Source organism: Bos indicus x Bos taurus, chromosome 17 (genome assembly GCF_003369695.1).
Source record: "Bos indicus x Bos taurus breed Angus x Brahman F1 hybrid chromosome 17, Bos_hybrid_MaternalHap_v2.0, whole genome shotgun sequence".
Classification (NCBI taxonomy): domain Eukaryota; kingdom Metazoa; phylum Chordata; class Mammalia; order Artiodactyla; family Bovidae; genus Bos; species Bos indicus x Bos taurus.
In genome coordinates this window covers 30,394,350-30,411,553 of record NC_040092.1, presented here as the reverse complement: position 1 = coordinate 30,411,553, position 17,204 = coordinate 30,394,350, and the positions used below count along the sequence as shown (strand labels likewise).

At 39.9% G+C, this 17,204-nt stretch overlaps 1 protein-coding gene across 2 annotated transcripts in view; it reads left to right on the top strand.

Annotated features, from left to right (window-relative positions):
- PDGFC (platelet derived growth factor C) overlaps positions 1-17,204 on the top strand; it is a 252,700-nt gene that overhangs the window by 143,034 nt on the left and 92,462 nt on the right. The gene's annotated exons all lie outside the window — the stretch shown is intronic.

Genomic DNA, 17,204 nt, shown 5'->3' with positions numbered 1-17,204 from the left:
ATCATAATTCTCCTAGAAGCTTTCATGAACTAAAGTCAGCTGGAATATTTCACCCATGCAAAAGACCACCTACCGTATGTCATACAAATATTACTCTTTAAATCCTATGTGAATACACTTGTCAAGGTTGGGTGGTCTTATGGAAGATTTTTCACTTCATTGGCATTTGTATATCATGAAAATATTTTACTTGAGCTTCTTCGTGAGGGTCTTTATTTTCCCTTTGATATACAAGTTAAAAGAGAATTTTCGCTTTATGGTATATTACAGATAAATATTTCAATACAGATAAAATAAACTTTATACTTCACTGTCATCACAATTTGTATCTTTAACCTTTGTATATGTAGTTACTTTTTTCCAATTTCTTCTTTCTGTGGATAGCCACATTTAAGGTTAATTTTTCCTCTAACATCTCTAAACTTAAGCCTGGAAAACAAGAAGTTATTCTAGCTATTTTTGGAGATGGTGCTATTCATCCCTTCATTTTATAGATAAGCAAATGGGCCAGAGAAATCAAATAGCGACCCTGCATCTCATTCATAGTTTGTAACTCAACACATGCTAAAGTCCATTTTCCTAACAATCACAGAAGTGGTTTTCACCATTCTCTTCTGCACCTCTTGCCTTCTTTTCATGTGGAGTATTCCATAATGTTGTAGAAATTGCAGAGTTTAAGATCTGGCCCTCTTTGCAAAGTAGCAAGTTAACCTACAGAAGTCTCATGGCCTGTGACCACAGACGGCAGGCTCGAGGTTCCCAGGCCCAGGGTGGGTGACAGTGGCAGGAGTTCCATTCCCACAGGGCAGTGCCAGGAAGGCCATGTTATACCTGGGCGCCTGACAGTGTGTGCCAGGAGAGGTGGCGGGGTGTGTGCGTGTGTGTGTGTGTGTGAGTGATGCATGTTGGTAGTTAGATCATAAAAATAAACTTGTCCAGAATGCCCCTGTGACTCAATTTCACTCAGTATGAGACTTAAGAAAAGTTACTCTTCCAATAGTTCTGAAATCCTTTCCTTTTGCATCTCCTGGATTTCTTATTATTCCTGCAAACATAAATCATTTTCCTAATTTTTTAAACCTGGTCTCTCAATTTTCTAAATAATTTTATCATGTGTACTTATCTCCCTATGTATTATCCTATAATTTTAAATATACTTTTGTCTGTTTTGAAGTATCTATCAATGTGATAATACTGTGTGTTTACTTTTATGATGATGTGCATGTGAAAACAGCAGAACTCAGCAACATGAGGTTTTCCAAGTTCATGTGGACTCAGAGAGATCAGATAGTTTGCCTTCCATGGTGTACAGTATCCATTATATAATTAGGCAACCTTTTCTCTTCTGCGCTGATGAAGCCTTGGCTTACTTCCAGCTTTTCTTGTCCAAAAGTGCAAGAAGTCTTTCTTGGCATTTATAGCTAACAATGGTATTACGTTCTTAAGACATTAATATTTTTAGCTTTATGAGGTAGAGTTAAATTATTTCTAAAAGTGACCAGTTTACAGTTCTACCAACAATATGTGAAATTTATTTTTCTGCATTCTTTGCAAGCTTTTGAACTGGCAATCATTTAATTCTGGGTAGAAGGATACGTATAAAATTATACCTCATTGTAAAATTTTGTTTCTCCTTCCTACCAATGAGATTGAAAATGTTCGTATTGTTATTGGCTGCTCAGAAATCCTTTACTGTGAAATGCCTGCTCGTGACTTTTGCCCAGATTTTACTGAACTCTCTGGCTGTTTAAATTTTGGTTTTCATATTTAAGTCCTTGATCCATCTGTAATTTATTTTGTCTATGAGAGGTTTTTCACTAGGGCATCTGATAGTGTCCTGACACTATATATTTAATAGTCAAACTTTCCTGCAATGAAAAAGGCCAGCTAACTTGCAGGTCAGATTTTGTATCTGCTGTGGTCTGTTTCTGGGTTCTCTCTTCTGTTCTCTGGCTTTATTTTGTCCTGCTGTGTACCAAGTTAATACTCCCTTAATTACAGTAGCCTTATAGAAGCTGGGTGATAGGGAAGTCACTTTGTTTTCCTCCTTTTGGAGCATCCTCAGTGTTTTACTTTTCACTGTATTTTTTTTTTTTACAAACAAGTTCCTTGAAACCTCCTGTTGCAATTTCATTGAAATTGTGTGGTATCTATAGATCATTTTGAAAAGAATTGACATCCTTATAGTAAAGAATCTTTGTCATTGAGAACTCTGTGCATCTGCAGCTATCTAGGTATTGTTTGTTGTCTGTACAGTTTTAAACTATTCTTTATAGAAATATGAAGCACCATTATTTAATTTCTATGATCTCTATGTGGTTGTACATTTGCTAAGTCATGTCCAACTCTTGTGACCCCATGCACTGTAGCATGCCAGCTTCCTTTCTCCTCCACTGTCTCCTGGATATTGCTCAAATTCATGTCCATTGAATTGGTGGTGCTATCTAACCATCTCATCCTCTGCTACCCCTTCTCCTTTTTCCTTCAATCTTTCCCAACATCAGGCACTTTTCTAATGAGTTGTATCTTTGTATCAGATAGCCAGAATATTAGAGCTTCAGCTTCTGCAGCAGTCCTTCCAAAGAATATTCAGGATTGATTTCCTTTAAGACTGACTGGTTTGATCTCCTTGCAGTCCAAGGGACTCTCGAGAGTCTTCTCCAGCAACACAATTCAGAAGCATCAATTCATTGGCACTCAACCTTCTGTCGGAGAAGGCAATGGCACCCCACTCCAGTACTCTTGCCTGGAAAAATCCCATGGACGGAGGAGCCTGGTGGGCTGCAGTCCATGGGGTCGCTAAGAGTCGGGCACGACTGAGCGACTTCACTTTCGCTTTTCACTTTCATGCATTGGAGAAGGAAATGGCAACCCACTCCAGTGTTCTGGCCTGGAGAATCCCAGGGACAGAGGAGCCTGGTGGGCTGCCGTCTATGGGGTCGCACAGAGTCGGACACGACTGAAGCGACTTAGCAGCAGCAGCAACCTTCTGTATGGTCCAGCCCTCACATCCATACATGACTACTGGAAAAGCCATAGATTTGACTAGATGGACCTTTGTTGGAAAAGTGATGTCTCTGATTTTTAATACACTGTCTAGGTTTGTCATAGCTTTCCTTCCAAAGAGCAAGCATCTTTTAATTTCATGGCTGTAGTCACTGTTCCCAGTGATTTTGGAGCTGAAAAATATAGAATCTGTCACTGCTTCCACTTGTTCCCCTTCTATTTGCCACAAAATGATGGGATAGGATGCCACAATCTTCATTTTTTGAATGTTGAGTTTTAAGCCAGATTTTTCACTCTGCTCTTCCATCCTCAACAAGAGGCTCTTTATTCCTCTTGACTTTTAACCTACTATTAGAAACGAAGATCATGGCATCCGGTCCCATCACTTCATGGGAAATAGATGGGGAAACAGTGGAAACAGTGTCACACTTTATTTTTGGGGGCTCCAAAATCACTACAGATGGTGACTGCAGCCATGAAATTAAAAGACGTTTGCTCCTTGGAAGGAGAGTTGTGTCCAACCTAGATAGCATATTGAAAAGCAGAGACATTACTTTGCCAACAAAGGTTCGTCTAGTCAAGGCTATGGATTTTCCTGTGGTCATGTATGGATGTGAGAGTTGGACTGTGAAGAAGGTTGAGCGCCGAAGAATTGATGCTTTTGAACTGTGGTGTTGGAGAAGACTCTTGAGAGTCCCTTGGACTGCAAGGAGATCCAACCAGTCCATTCTGAAGGAGATCAGCCCTGGGATTTCTTTGGAAGGAATGATGCTAAAGCTGAAACTCCAGTACTTTGGACACCTCATGCGAAGAGTTGACTCATTGGAGAAGACTCTGATGCTGGGAGGGATTGGGGGCAGAAGGAGAAGGGGACGACAGAGGATGAGATGGCTGGATGGCATCTGACTCGATGGACATGAGTCTGAGTGAACTCCGGGAGTTGGTGATGGACAGGGAGGCCTGGCGTGCTGCGGTTCATGGGGTCGCAGAGAGTCGGACACGACTGAGCAACTGAACTGAACTGAACTGAGAATGGTATTATCTGCATATCTGAGGTTGTTGATATTTCTGCTAGCAATCTTGATTGTGGCTATAATTCATCCAGCTTGGCATTTAGCATCGTATACTCTGCATAGAAGTTAAATGAGCAGGGTGACAATATACAGCCTTGTCATACTCCTTCCAAATTTAGAACCAGTCAGCTGTTTCATGTCCAGTTCTAACTGTTGCTTCCTGCATACAGGTTTCTCAGGAGATAGGTAATGTGGTCTGGTATTCCCATCTCATTAAGAATTTCCAGTTTGTTGTGATCCAGACAGTCAAAGGCTTCAGAATGGTTAAGGAAGCAGAAGTAGATGTTTTTCTGGAATTCCCTTGTTTTTTCCATGATCCAATTGAATATTGGCAATTTGATCTCTGGTTCCTCTGCCTTTTTTAAATCTAACTTGTACATCTAGAAGTACTTGGTTCACTTACTGCTGAAGCCTAGCTTGAATGACTTTGAGCATAACTTTGCTAGCATATGAAATGAGGACATTTGTACAGTAGTTTGAACATTATTTGGCTTTGCCCTTCTTTGGGATTGGAATGAAAACTGAATTTTCCAGTCCTGTGGCCACTGCTGAGTTTTCCAAATTTGTTGATATATTGAATGCAGCACTTGCACGACATCATCTTACAGGATTTACAATAGCTCAGCTGGAATTTCATCACCTTCGGTAGTTCTGTTCACAGCAATGGCCCACTTGACTTCACACTCTAGGATATCTGGCTTCAGGTGTGTGACCCCACCATTGCAATTATCTGGGTCATAAAGACAGTTTTTGTATAGTTCTGTGTATTCTTGCCACCTCTTCCTAATCTCTTCTGCTTCTTTTAGGTCCTTCCTGTTTCTGTCCTTTATTTTGCCCATCCTTCCATGAAATATTCCCTTGATATCACCAATTTTCTTGAAGTAATCTCCAGTCTTTCCCATTTTATTGTCTTCCTCTGTTTCTTTGCGTTGTTTGTTGAAGAAGGCCTTCTCATCTCTCTTTGCTCCTCTCTTGAACTCTGCATTCAGTAGGGTATATCTTACCCTTTCTCTTCTCTTCGCTGCTATTTTTAAAGCCTCCTCAGACAACGTCTTTGCCATCTTGCATTTTTTTTTTCTTTGAGATGGTTTTAAATACTGCCTTCTGTACAATGTTGTAAACCTCTGCCCATGGTTCTTCAAACACTTTGTCTACCATAATTAATCCCCTGAATCTATTTGTCACCTCCTCTGTATAATCATATGGGATTTGATTTAGGTCATACCTGAATAGTCTAGTGGTTTTCCCTACTTTCTTCAATTTAAGTCTGAATCTTACAGTAAGAAGCTCATGATCTGAGCCACAGTCAGCTCCAGGTCTTGTTTTTGCTGACTGTGTAGAGCTTCTCCATCTTTGGCTGCAAAGAACATGATAAGTCTGATTTCTGTGTTGACCTCTGGTGTGTACATGTGTAGAGTTGTCTCTTGCATTGTTGGAAAAAGGTGTTTGCTATTATCAGCATGTCCTCTTGACAAAACTCTGTTAGCCTTTGCCCTGCTTCATTTTGTACTTCAAGGCCAAACTTGCCTGTTACTCCAAGTATCTCTTGACTTCCTACTATGATTCAAAGGACATCCAGTCCCCTGTGATTTAAAGGACATTTTTTTTTGGTGTTGATTCTAGGTGTTGTTAGGTCTTTTAGAATCAGTCAACTTTAGCTTCTTCGGCATCAGTGCTTGAGGCATAGACTTGGATTAGTGTGATGTTGAATGGTTTGCTTTAGAAATAAAACAAGATTATTCTGTCATTTTTTAATTCACTCCCAAGTACTGCATTTTGGACTCTTTTGTTGACTATGAGGGCTACTCCATTTCTTCTAAAGGATTCTTGCCTTTATTCAAATAAAGGTCATTATAAAGGTCAAATAAATGGTCATTTGAATTAAATTTGCCGATTCCTGTCCATCTTAGTTCACTGATTCCCAAGATTCCGATGTTCAATCTTGCTATCTCCTACTTGACCACATTCAGTTCCCTTGTGTCTCAGCTGGTAAAGAATCCACTTGTAATGTAGGAGACCTGGGTTCAATCCCTGGGTTGGGAAGATCTCCTGGATAAGGGAAAGGCTCCCACTCCAATATTCTGGCCTAGAGAATTCCACGGACTGTATAGTCTACGGAGTCGCAAAGAGTTGGACATGACTGAGTGACTTTCACTTCACTGGACATAATATTCCAGGTTTCTATGCAATATGGTTCTTATGGTCTTTAGAGGTGGCTGCTAAAATCCCTTTTTAAAAATTACATTTCTAATTGTGTATTGCTGGTGTAAAGTAATGCAATCCATTTTTTTAAAATTTTATTTTATTTTTAAACTTTACATAATTGTATTAGTTTTGCCAAATATCAAAATGAATCCATTTTAGTATCAATCTTACATCTTGCAAACTTCCTAAGATCTTTGTTTAATAATTATTCTGGAAATTAATTTAGATTTATCCAAAAAATGATATGGTTTTTGAAAAAGATTTCTTTCTTCCATTCAGTTCTTTCAGACTCTGTTTTCTATTTCTTATTATGTTATTGAACACACGCGGAGATGTCTCTGACTTCTTGGATTTATTTAAGATTTATTTATTTATTTTTATATTTCTTTATTTTCGACTGTGCTGGTCTTCATTCCTGGGTGTGGGCCTCCTCCAGTGGTGGTGTTGCACGGGCCTCTCATTGCAGTGGCTTCTCTTGTTTTGAAGCCTGGGCTGTATGGCGCGTGGGCTTCAGTAGTTTCAGTGCACAGGCTTAGTTGCTCTGTGGCATGTAGGATCTCCCAGACCAGGGAATCGAACCTGTGTCCCCTGCTGTGGCAGATGGACTCATTAACCACTGTACCACAAGAAGAGCCCTGGCTTCTTGATTTTATAGTTTGCTTCTTTAAAAATAAAATTTAAAATTTGGAGTAACTTTGGACTAAACAGTTCTACAAAGATGATCCAGAGAGTTTCCATATCCCCAGGTTTCCGCTCAGTTACATCTTATGTCATCTTATGCCAGCATTCGTACAATACCATTAACTGAACTGCACACTTACACTGATGGCAGCAGGCGTTTTCACTCTGGGACCTTTTTCTGGCTCAGGATCCTTTCCAGGGTGATCGTTGTATTCATTCTTCAGACCTTACTTAGTCTCCTCCAACCTGTGAGTTTTTCCTTTTTTGTCTTTCATGACCTTGACAGTTTTGAAGAGTAGTGGTCAGGTATTTTGTAAAAGAGTCCTTGATTTAGGCTTTCCAGGTATTTCCCTATGAATATGCTGAGGTTATGGGTTTGGAGGAAAGGTTCCAAGGAAAGGTGATGCTCTTCTCCTGTTGTAGCGACGGGCGCAGCCCACCGACTTCACTCATCACTGATGCTGTTAGTAGTGATCACTTAGGTTGGGCAGGCGTCTCCCCTGGTGAGAAAATACATTTCCCTTTTATATGCTAGTTTTTGTTGGTATGTGACTAAGACCAGCCCATGTTCCAGCAGACAGTGACTGTTACACATCCTGGAGAGGGGAATATATACATAAATTATTTGGAATTCTTCAGTAAAGGAAAATTGTGCCTTTTCCTTCCCTGCCTTCTTTCCTTCCTTTTTCTCTTTATTTCTTCAATCATTTGTATCAGTATAGACTCACAGATTTATTTTATGCCATGTGTTATAATTCAGTGCTATTTTTATTTACTTTATTGTTGACATTGTTTCATCTTTGGCTGCTGAAGGTAGAACTTTTGTCGTTACACAACAAAATTGAGTATCATATTGATGAAATTTTCTTATATTATTTGAAGTATTTTGTTTATTGTTGTTGTTGTTTCTTACTTTTCTAAGAGGCATTTTCCCCCTTGAGAAACGTTTTTTATTCTTTTAATTCAACTTTCAAAAATAAGTTCCAGACATAATGACATTTTATACTTCACCATGTGTCACCTAAAAACTAGGGTATTTCCTATGTGTTTTCAAAACCAGTGTCACATGCAAAAATGTAGCATTAATATAAAACTATTACCCAATGCATAGTTGATTTTCTCTTGTTTCCTATGATCCCAAAATGTTATCACTTCTTTATATTCTTTTTCTCTTATCATGTTATGACTCAGCAATCAATCAGTGATTCTCGTTGGTTATCAGAAATCTTTTCATGCCTTTTCTTGGTTTTCATGACATTGATATTTGTGAACAATCCAGCCCAATTGTTTTGTGGAATGTCTCTCAATTTCATGTCTGTGTGTGCCTTCATAATTAAGTCCTGCTGAAAGATCCTGGCCAGAATGTTCTGTAGGCGACATTCTGTAGAGTGCTTCTGACTGTTCACACTGCTTGCTTATTGCATATCCACAACATGATTTTGCTTTCTCAATCCTGGGTTTCATACATCCTGCCAAGTTTGATAATGTGGTATTTTTATTTTTGTCCATTTGAGGATGTTTTATAACATCCATCATTTTCTTATTTTAAACTATAGCTCATATAGAAGTATATCATTCATTTTTCATGTTAAATGCATGAGGCTTTTTAAATGTATTTTTTATTGTAGATTTCTAAATTAATTGTGTTTTGGATAAAGAATATGGCCTGTCCATGATTATTTGAAATTTAAGACTTGACTTCCCTGACATGAGGTTTTTTTAAGTTTCCAAATGTACTAGTCTTCCATTGTGGGTACAACAGTGCATGTTATGTACGTTACATCAATTTTGGCAGTTGTGCTGATCACAACATCTGTATCTTTCCTGATTGTGGTTTTTTTTCTGATATACCAATTCCCCAGAGATATGTGTCAAATTCCCCTAATAGAGAATGAAAGTATTTATCAGTTTCATCCTGTAGAACAGTCCACTCTTGTTTTTATATGTTATTAAATTGGGCCAGTTGGCACAAGCAGGCTCAGGCACCTGACCTTGTTTAATTTCTTTTAATGTTTTGTTTTGACTTCGAAGTCTGCTGTGCCTAATATTGATATAACTGTGTCAGGTAATTGTGGTGGTTATTTGCATGACACTCTTTCCATTCTTCTACTTGGAATTTCCCCGTGCCCTTGTGCATGCGTGCATGTGTGTGTGTGTGTCTTTTGTTTGTCTCTTGTGAGAAGAACATAAGCAACTTTAAAAAGAAAAATTCAGTTATAAAGGCTTTGTATTGGGGATTAACATATATACACTACTATGTATAAGATAGATAACTAAGGAGAACCTAAGGAGCACTACTCAGAGCACAGGGAGCTCTACTCAGTGTTCTGTGGTGACCTAAATGGGAAGGAAATCCAAAAAGAGGGGCTGCATATATATGTATAGCTGATTCACTTTACTATACAGCAGAAACTAAACTACAGTATTGCGAAGCTACTTTACTCCAATTTTACAAAAAGGATGTTAATACAGAATGACTTGTCTGATATAAAAATTGAATTATGAGCATATTTAAGAAAACCTTTTTATTATTATCACTTAGGTACTTAATTTAGCACATTGGTTCTGATTATGCAGACTTTAGATTCAGTGCTGCTGGTTCTTCTGTGCATTCCATTTACCCTTATGTTGCTGTTTCTCCCTTTCCTTTCTTGCATTCATTTAGTTTGTCTTCTTATTCCAGTTTTTTTTTCTACTGTCAATAATTTATACTAAAAGTGTGCACCAAGTTCCGCGGTTAAATGGTTACCTTAGAAACGCATATGGAACTCCATATGGAAGGCTAGTTCATGTTTACCTGACTTTCTCAAATAGAAAATTACCTGAGAACACTTGAACTTCCCAGGAACACTGGCTGCCTGCCTCCCTGCTCTCAGTTCGCTAAGCTAGTAACACAGAACTGCACTTATTGCTCAGCATAGTCACAGGGATGATCTTCTTGATAAGCTCCAGCAGGGTCTGGGAAGGAAACACAAAACCAGACTTTGTTGAGGATTTGAAGTTTGGTTCAGAATGGATTTATCAGCCTTAGATTGGATTAAGAGTCGGGTAAGAATCAGGACATAATAGTTCAAAATTGATGCAAACAAAGCAGGGATTTTTAGGCTTGAGTTCCGTAGTGCTAGATAGTAACTGCTGGTGCTTTCAGTTGAAGGAGTTAGTGGTTCTTTGGGGGAAGTTCTTGTGATGAACCGGAGAAGGCAATGGCAACCCAACCCAGTACTCTTGCCTGGAAAATCCCATGGGTGTAGGAGCCTGGTAGGCTGCAGTCTATGGGGTCGCTAAGAGTCAGACACGACTGAGTGACTTCACTTTCACTTTTCACTTTCATGCATTGGAGAAGGAGATGGCAACCCATTCCAGTGTTCTTGCCTGGAGAATCCCAAGGACGGGGGAGCCTGGTGGGCTGCCATGTATGGGGTCGCACAGAGTCGGACACTACTGAAGTGACTTAAACAGCAGCAGCAGCTTGTAATGAACAGTAAAGTTATTTACCTTGGAAATAATGAAGACAATAAAATAGTGATGCCCTGTTACTGTAACCACTTAGCTGGGTGGTTTCATCCTTATTGTCCACTCCTGATTAGTATGTGTTTGTTCCTGAGAATATTAGTTTTGTATTTTTTAATGTCACCAGTAAAACATTTGTTATTGTTATTTTGTATCATTAATAATTCCTTAGCTATTATATGTGCCTAAGTTTGGTGCCAATAATTGCTTCTTGAATTTCAGAATTTCGGTGGTAGGATTAGTTTACTTATTTAAGAATTGCCTTTTTAAAAGTCTCTTAAATGAAGTTGGTAGTAAATACTCAAGTCTTGTGTATTTGAGAAATTCCTCTATTTCACCTTCATTCTTGGAAGTCAGTCAGACAGGATATAGGATTTTTGGTTGTGTGCTTATGTTTTCTCAACAGTGTGAAGATGCCACCTGCTGTCTATGGCTGTTGAGAAATTGTCCATCAGTTTAATTGTTGACATCTAGCTGTAGTCTCCCCTCAAGGGGTAGATTTTTCAGAGTGACAGGGAAAGATGGAGCAAGGGTCCAGCCTTGGGTCCTGGACTACTTGTGACCCATTAACCTCCCACCCCAGTCATCCATTGCCATTGCCCACAGAGAGGCTCAGCAGATGCCTACAGGGCCCAGAGTGTATTCACCTCCCCGAAATCTTGGTTCCTTTTCTTGTTTGTACTTCAGAGAATTTTATTTTCTTGATGGTTCAGGACTGCGTCAAAAACAATGATTTTCTTTTCATCATTTCTTCAACAATTTTTATTGTAACACACCAAGGGGAGTTTCTCTGCCTGACTTTGTCCACCAGGGAGCTGGAAGTTGCACTGTTTCCAGCAAAACCAAGTCCCTCCTAACAAGGCATAGTATTCTCAGGTTCAACTACAAAGTTGAATTTTTTAAAATGACCAGATGGACTCTTCTCCAAGACAGGACTGGAGAACTAAATTATAGATGTGTCCTGGATAAAATTCACCTCCAGAATTTAAACTGCCTCAGTGTCAATATTCTCTCAAGGCTGGATCATAGGAGAATCCAGAAAATATGACTCACTGTTTCAGAGGCATCTTTAAAACAGGGTAGCAGGATGAGGTGTGTGACTTTGACCCCCATGGCCTTTCTGGCTTCTCAAATCATCTTTTATTTAAAAAGAGAGAGGTGGGGGGAGTTGTGTTTTTATGCTACTGAGGGTTGACATTACTACTGAGAACAAAGCAAGTCAAAGGAAAGTTAGGTTTTGTTGATTTTCTAGCCTGAGAAGATGTTCAGGCAACATGGTGGAAGGTGTTGGTGTGTGTGTGTGGGCATGCACGTGTACACACTTGGTGTAAAAATTGCCAAAATAGGTCTTGTCTTTCAGTACTGTGTATGCATATGTGGTTCTTATATGAGTGACACATGGTGTCCTTAAGAAGGAACTCTTGTAGTGGAATAGTCTTAACATTTTTTTGTTTGTTAATCTGATGTAAACAATTTATACAGATTGGTGGTACATTATATTTTACAAAGAGAAAGACCATAAAGGACAGAGTGTGGAAGAGAATGGGGTGCCCAGCAGTGCCTCTGTATAACTGAATCATTTTGCTGTATAGCAGAAATTAACACAACATTGTCAGTCAACTACAATTCAGTTTTAAAAAATAGTGGCTCTTTTCCACCAAAACAGCTGAATTTCTTTTGGAAGAAATGCTATCATCCAGTGTGGAAAACTGTGAATGATAAAAATGCTAAATCTACTAAACGAACACATTTTTTAATATTTAGAATTTAAGATGATCAAAATGGTTAGTTTCCTTTAAAATGAAAAAGAAATATTTTGGACATTTTCCCTCACTTCCTGCTGTTCATAATAGCATCAATGTGGCACTGTGGTTTGCTCATTTATTTGCTGTCAATCCAGTAGGCACTGGCTGAACCCTGTGGAAGGTGTGTGGGAGTGGTGTGGGGCAGAGGTGAAGAGGAGGTAACTTGTGTCCTCAAGGAGCTCATAATCTGTTTAGACACAGACAAGTAAATAGACAATTAAAATGAAATGCCGCCAGTCTCAGAAGATGGTAAATAGAGAGCACAGTTATGACTATAACTGATTGTATTTAGATTGCTTTGTTGACCCCCTTCTAATTCAGACTGTAGCTGTGTATTTTACTAGCCACAGTCTATAAATAATTATTATTAATTTATTATGGAGAAATTGGGTGCACAAATTAAACTTCCCATGCAGACTTCAAAAACTCATTTTTTTCAGAACTATTTTTTTTAATATATCCCCATAATAGATGTAACTTTCAAGCATATGATATATTTCTTAAGTTAATTTTACAATGACAGTGCAAGCTCTAGGTGATAAAATTTTAAGGAAAAAGGGGTATTTTGTGAAAAGGAATAAAGTTATCTCTTAGTTTAACTGAAATAAAAGAAAAAAATACATTTAGCCATTCATGACCTTGGAAACACATCAATGTGTGTCCTAAGAATTTAGTTTTCAAGCAGAATGTTTTCATGAGCCCCTTAAAATTATGAAAGAAAGGGAAAAAAGTAGTAGTCGCTATTTGGTATAAATGACCTGTGATTTTAGCCCTGAGACATCCAAAGGCACCCCATGAAGCCAGTTGCATACATACCTAATTCCCAGTTGGAGTCTGCAGAACTGGGGCTCAGAATGACTAGCTGAGAATGGACCTCTAATTCGGCATTCCAGTCCTATTCAGGATTGCAAGAAGCACTTAGGTGAGAGAAAAATGTCTGTGCCTTTTTAAGGGGCCCTGTGGGAGTCTTGCTGTGAGATCAAGTTCAGTTCAGTTCAGTTGCTCAGTTGTGTCCGACTCCCTGCGACCCCATGAACCGCAGCACACCAGGCCTCCCCAAACTCATGTCCATTGAGTCGGTGATGCCATCCAACCGTCTCATCCTCTCTCGTCCCCTTCTGCTCCTGCCCTCAATCTTTCCCAGCATCAGGGTCTTTTCAGATGAATCAGCTCTTCACATCAGGTGGCCAAAGTATGGGAGTTTCAGCTTCAACATCAGTCCTTCCAATGAACACCCAGGACTTTTGTCTAATATTATAGGTGATGGTAGGCTTCCCAGGTGGTACTAGTGGTAAAGAACCCACCTGCCAATGCAGGAGACATAAGAGACGCAGGTTCAGTCCCAGGATCAGGAAGATCCCCTGGAGAAGGGCATGGCAACCCACTACAGTATTCTTGCCTGGAGAATACCCAGGGACAGAGGAGCCTCATGGGCTACAGTCCATGGGGTTGCAAAGAGTCAGACATGGCTGAAGCAACTTAGCATGTAGCACACACATAGGTGATGGTATGGGGAGTGCCTACCTCAACCTCTGGCAAGGGGTAAGGGACCCAGGTTTGCTTGGAGCATTTATTATCTGTCCCCAAGACTTTCCTGAACGTCTGTCTGTGCCAGTCATGTGCAGCCTGGTTGCCTACACTGGTCACTGCTTTTTGGGGCAAACGGGGTGGGTTCACTGGAGGAGACCACGAGGGCAAATGTAGGGTCTCCTCCACCACCTGTCATGATTAGAAAGTAATCAGTTACCATCCAGAAGGATTGGAATACAGCATGTGTCCAGCCTAAAGAATAGCTAAAACATCACTGCTGCTGCTAAGTCGCTTCAGTCATGTCCGACTTTATGTGACCCCATAGACTGGACTAAAAACATCACCAGCTGACCAGAACTTAGTGGGTACTCAGTAAGAGCTGGTTAAAATTAGAAGAATTTTAAAGAGGAATAGTCCTCCAAACAGATTTAGACTGTTAAAAATGGGGAAAAATGTGCCTATGATGAGTTGGCCTGGACCATGGGATGCCCTGGAGATGAGGCAGGGATTTGACTGTCCTCGTGGCAGGGTCCACCTGTGAACCCCCAGCCAATGGATTTGGACTCCCTTCTCTTGCTCTCAGAAGTTGAGGGTTTTGTTGCAGAACAGAGTGTGGACCAGTTTATAGATGAGGAAGTGAATATGGCCAAAGCCATGCAAAATAGGTTGGAAGAGACTTTAATAAAGGCACTTAAAACAGTTGAAGAAATTGTGTTATTTTCAAACACAAAATTCTCTTGTTGAGATTTCCTCAGACCTACTCTTGCCTCATTATTTTCTGTGTGGTCTTATCACAGAAAGCACATTTCTCTCTTCCCACCCCTCCTTTCTTGTGAAAGCTCCATGTGGTTGGAGGGGTGGGGAGATAGGGAGTGTGCCCACGCATGTGAGTGCAAAGAAAGACAAATATCATATGATATTGCTTATATGAAATTTTTTTAAAAAGTGCTACAAGTGAACTTATTTATAAAATGGAAATAGAGCCACAGATATAGAAAACAAACCTATGGTTACTAAAGGTGAAAGTGGGGGAGGGATGAACTGGGAGACTGGGATTGACATATACACACTGCGATATATAAAACAACCAATAAGAACCTTCTGTATAGCACAGGAAACTCTACTCAATACTCTGTAACGACCTACATGGGAGAAGAATCAGAAAAAGAGTGGATATATGTGTATGCATAATTGATTCACTTTGCGGGACACCTGAAACTAACACTGTAAATAAACTATACTCCAATAAAAAGTTTTTAGAAAGGAACTCTACACTGGGATCAATGCTTTGTATTTCGAAGCTACATTCCCTTTTGCCCCAGGGACACAAGTCTGGGGAGGAACCAAACAACCAATTTCAAAATTGCTGACAATAGACAGTGAAAGTGTTAGTCACTCAGTGGTGTCTGATTCTGTGCAACCCCATGGACTGTAGCCTTCCAGGCTCCTCTATCCATGGAATTCTCCAGGCCAGAATACTGGAGTGAGTAGCCATTCCCTTCTCCAGGGGATCTTCCCAACCCAGAGACTCAAACCCAAGTCTCCTGCGTTGCAGGCAGACTCTTTACTGTCCGAGCCACCAGAGAAGCCTGAAAATGAAAAAAATTATATTAAAGACAAACCGTGGAATCATCTAGGATGTTGAATGGCCTCTCTGTTTTAGAAAAGAGATGGACTTCCTCACTTTTCATTGGGATAAGTCACGGGCAAGGATACACACCAGAGTTTCGTAAAGTCTGGGAATAATACTATAATTCTGCTACAGGAGTGCCAGGACAGAATAAATTCCCCTAATAGGTAATGACATCAGTTGAAAGATAGTGGGATTCATACCAGAAGAGTAACTTTTAAGATTATTTACTTTCAAGTAACCACAAGTAATTAGCTGGTAACCAACTGAAAAAGAAATGTTTGGATCTGTTCTTGAATATTTCAGGGATGAACTTCATCCAGGTTTCAAATGATGCCACCAACTCTGTCTCTTTCTCTGACTCCATGGACTTGCTTCAGTCTCAATCTATTTTCATAAAATCTCAGAGCAAATCAGGAAAGCACCAAGATATTAGCACTTCCAATCTTTGAATGAGACTGGAACTTTTCCTGCAAAAGTTTTTGAAATAATTTTCTTTCAATTTTATTGAAGTATAGTTGATTTACAATGTTGTGTTAATTTCTGCTGTACAGCAAAGTGATTTAGTTATATGTAGGTATACATTCTTTCTCATGTTCCTTTCTGTTAGACTTTATCACAGGATACTGAATATATCGATAGTTCTCTGTCCTATACAGTAGGATCTTGTTGTTTATCCATTCTATATATAATAGTTTGCATCTACTAATCCCCAAACTCCATTCCATCTCTCCCCCACACTCCTCCCCCTTGGGAATCACACGCCTCTTTGGAAAAGTTTTGATTGGGCTGGTTTGAACCAAGTATCTGTCCCTGGACCAGTTGCTCTAGGGGGAACTAAGAACAGGTACTGTGCTTCCCAGTTGGCTCAAACGGTAAAAAATCCACCTGGAATGTAGGAGAGCCAGGTTTGATCCCTGGGCAGGGAAGATTCCCTGGAGAAGGGAATGCCTACCCACTCCAGTATTCTTGCCTGGCAAATTCCACAGACAAAGAAGCTTGGTGGGCTACAGTCCATGGGGTCAAGAGTTGGACACGACTGAGTGACTAACACTTTCACTTCACTTCAGGAGAAAGTGTTACTATGCTTGGCAAGATTTTGGTTACTTGCCCATCCTGAAATTAAGTGGTGGTTTGTATTGCTGGAGAAATGATTCCTGAAAGCAAAACTTTGTTTTTTCACCAGAAAGTGCTGATGGTGCAAAAATAACCATCTCCTCTCTTGGTGTTAAACCCAAAATGAGTTAAGTGCAGCTTTCAAATGTACACTTACAGTTTTCCTCACCTGCACTTCTGGCCACAGAATGAAGCTTTCTTTAGAGTGGAGACTTTGCCTGTGCCCTTTCAAGCCACTCTTCTGAGTATAGTGAGCTCAGTGGCATAATTTATAGTTTCATCATCCTTTGACCTCTGTAGCAATTACTTTTGTAACTTAGAAAAAAGTCATCATTTCCAAGAGGGCTTAAAATGAAGGGTGGGGATGTGACCAAGTCTGAGATCAAGGGACTCTGCTCTTGGCTAATGAGATGTTTTGATTTTATGTTTTGAAATATTCAAAATCAACATTCCAGCAGAGGAAGAATGGATCCTGTAACTCCCAGAACCATGTCAGCTCACCCGGTGCCACTGTCTCCAGCCCACTATATCTGTTCCCTGTCTTACCTCATCACTCCCTACTCCCAGCATCTCCCTCTCTTGACTGCGTTCCTTCTCCCACCTTCCCTGTTGATTGCCCCGCTCTGACTTTCCTGCATTTATTCTGGA